Source organism: Triticum dicoccoides, chromosome 2A (assembly GCF_002162155.2).
Source record: "Triticum dicoccoides isolate Atlit2015 ecotype Zavitan chromosome 2A, WEW_v2.0, whole genome shotgun sequence".
NCBI lineage: Eukaryota > Viridiplantae > Streptophyta > Magnoliopsida > Poales > Poaceae > Triticum > Triticum dicoccoides.
In genome coordinates this window covers 2165890-2169530 of record NC_041382.1, presented here as the reverse complement: position 1 = coordinate 2169530, position 3641 = coordinate 2165890, and positions in this window count along the sequence as shown.

Below are 3641 nucleotides of genomic sequence, written 5' to 3'. Positions count from 1 at the left end.
TCCTCTATAATCACAGGCATGTCCTCGATCTCGAGGAGTTGTCCAACAGTGATCTTGAGTTCTTCAGCCTGCATTATATGCTCCTGGGTTATTACCACATCGCCCACCTCGGGAACGTAAACTGTTTGGCCACAATAATATTGGGCGCGCGTACTGTCACGTGTTGTCGGCACAACAAGCGGGGGGGGGGGGTCGATTGCGCCGCCTGTTCTCCCAGCTGGGCAACGGTTTTCCCGCATTTTTCAACAGCTGCTTGTTGTTTGCTCGAGCTCGAGCTCGCCTCCTTCTGTAGACGTTGTCAATGTAACTTCCTGATGTGGCGCTCATAGTCTGTGTCAACAGGCTTAGGAGCTGGTGGTTGAGCCATACGAATAAAGTGGTCAACTACTTCCACAGGCACTTTCTCCCTTGGCGGCGGTGGCGGTTTCGGTCCAAAATGGGCGTCGACTTCTGCCCGCACTATGGCATTGGTTTGCTCCTCGGTCCTGTCGTAAGCCCTCACAGGAAGAGGAGTAGTGAGGTTTGGACCATATTTATATCGCTTGCCTCCGCCTGTACTTCCTGTACTATGACCTCGACTGGTACCGCTACGCACCATAGCTGCGGGGTGTCTCTTCTGCGATTGCTGAGGCGGCGGAGACGGCTGACGGGGCTGAGTTGGACGAGGAGGAGTGGCCTGAAGCTGTGCCGGACTTGGAGGAGGAGTGGCCTGAGGTTGTGCCGGACTTGGAGGAGGAGTGGACGTCTGATGCTGTGTCAGACTTGGAGGAGGAGTGGCTTGACACTTTGCCGGACTTGGAGGAGGAGGAGTGGCCTCACGCGTTGGTGGACTTGGAGGAGCGGGAGTCTGCTGACTCGGTGGCGGACTTCGACGAGGAGTCGGGTGACGCGGTGTCGGTGGCCTTCGAAAAATGATGCAATCCTTTCTCCATAGGATGATACGATGTTTGGCATCTCCGAGTGTGTGCTCCTCATCACCTCCAGGAATGTCAAGCTCTAGCCCCGAATATTGGTCCACCACCTCATCAACCTAGACACGAGCATAGCCCGCTGGAATCGGGTTGCAATGGAAGGTTGCCTCGGGGGAATTTGAAAAAGCAACGGCGTCCGCCACCTTCATGGATATGTTCTTCATTTTGAAGTGTAGCTCGTAGTTAGTGTTCTCCGTGATGTCATCCACGGGGTATCTATCCAGCACTACTGCGTCGCCCGGGGCGGAACCCACGCTGCTTCTCGGCATGGATGGGGCGGTGGTATCCAATGCTGGATCATCCGCTAGTTGCTGCAGCTGCTGAGACCCCCTTTGCTGGCTAAGTGAGTCGATCTGCTCCTGCTGCCGTTGGAATTTAGCTGCCAATTCCGCTTGACTTGCTTCTAGGCCTTAAGGCGTTCATAGTCGAGCTTCCTTTGCTCCTCCTCCATCTTCCTCTTCTTCTCCTCCGCAATCTTCTTTCTCGCACGGGTTCTATAGTCGGCGTTCCAGTCTGAAAACCCCTCATACCACGGAATAGCGCCCTTGCCTCGTGTTCTTCCCGGGTGTTCAGGATTTCCCAGGGCACGCGTAAGCTCGTCGTTCTCTCTGTTGGGCTGGAACACCCCCGATCGAGCCTCTTCTATTGCAACAAGTAGCGCATCGTCGGCTCCGTTCAGACATGCCTTCGTCGAAACATTGCCTGTCTTCGGGTCCAACTCCCCCCCCATGCGCATAGAACCAAGTCCTGCACCTGGGGGGCCAGCTCTTACTAACCGGAGTGACACCTGCATCCTCCATCTCTTTCTCAGACTTATCCCACTTAGGCATTGCCACCGCGTAGCCACCTGGCCCCAGCTTATGGAACTTATCCTTTTTTCGGCATTCTTCTTGTTTATTCTCGACCGTTCCTTAGCTAATTCTGAATCCTTGAATTTCACGAAATCGTCCCAATGAGCACTTTGATTCTCTAGTATCCCCTCGAATACTGGAGTCTTCCTTCCTCCCTTGACGTACTTCTCCCACGTCATTCTCTTGTGGTTCTTGAATGCAACCGCCTTCTTCCTAAAAGCAGCGTCCTTGACTTTCCACACGTCTGCTTCTGTGAAATTATCTGGTAAGGTGAAATGTTCCATGAGAGTATCCCAAAGCAGATTTTTTTGCTTCTCGTCGACAAAAGTAACATCTGGACGTGGATTTGCTGGCTTTCTCCATTCTTGAAGGGAGATCGGCAGTTGGTCCTTCACAATAACTCCGCACTGACGAACGAACTTGTCCGCAATCTTCTTAGGCGCTAATGGTTCGCCATTAGGTCTGATTGCCTCGATATTGTACTTTACGCCCTCCTTCAACTTTTTGTTCGGGCCTCGTTTCGTCCTTTTGCCTGAAGATTTGCTCGATCCGGATGGCTGAAAGAAGAAAGATCGATTCGTTAATATATCTTCAACTCATTTAAAACATGCGATGATCACCAGATTCCTGCTTATATAAATATATATACCTCGCCGGTGTTTGTTGTTTCAGGATCAACATGTTCTTCGTCGTAGTTCATGACTTCATCTTTTCGGTCGTCGCGATCGAATATCATATCACCCTCTCCGGTGTTGTTTAGAAGTTCGGAGCCGTCAAAATCTTCTTCATTCTGATCATCATCTGGCCCGCGTATGATATCGAGCATGGTCTGTTCTCTCTCTCTGTCGGTATTGTCTGCCATAGCTTTTATTTAACTATGCCAAAAGAAATATAAAACAATTTAGTATAATCTCGAATAATAGATATAATCTCGAATACATTGTCTCGAATAATAGATATAATCTCGAATACATCATCTCGAATAATAGATATAATATTGAATACATCACTAGCTAGCTAGCTAGCAAGCTAATAAAGATCGAATAGTACAGAGTAATCTAGGCCACTCGCGGTTCCTGAGGTGCGGGCGGTGGACACCCAAAGAGAAGGAACCATCACTGGATCATAGCTCGGGTGATCTCCCCAAAGAACCTGCCAGGTATTGGAGAACATGACGTCCATAGCAGCCATGTAGCGATGGACGTGCTCGTCCTCCTCCCTGACACGGCGACGTACCACCTCCGGCGGGGCCGGCTCCCTCCGCACCGAAAGTGGCCCACGTGAATGCCACCAAAGGAGATGAGGGTCGACAACGGGACCCGGGGCCGGGTTCCTCACCAAGCGTCGCGCCCCTGAAGGTAGCACTTCCCAGTGCCAGCCCGGCGGAGCCCAGTCCCGGACATGGGTCCTCTGAAGCAGGACGTCGTCGCGGACGTGTCGACGGCGAGGATGCGGGCCGGGCATCGTCGACAACAAAATACTATATGCCGCAAAAGTAAAGTAACATTTTTTAAATGATGGATTGTGATGATTTCATATATGCAAATTCTAAATTTTATAACTAAAAATATAAGAAACTAAAAAAACATCGATCATCGTCTAACAATTTGAAATTAATCTAATTCATCTAGCTAGCTAAAACTAACATTTCCAAAATTTCTAACATTTCTATATAACTAACATTTCTATAACATTTGACATTATATATATTATAACTAACATTTCTACATACTATTTGACATTAATCTAATCTAATTAATTAATTCATCTAAAACTTTGTATGAAAAACAGAAAAACAGAAAAAACTAAAAGCTAAAAA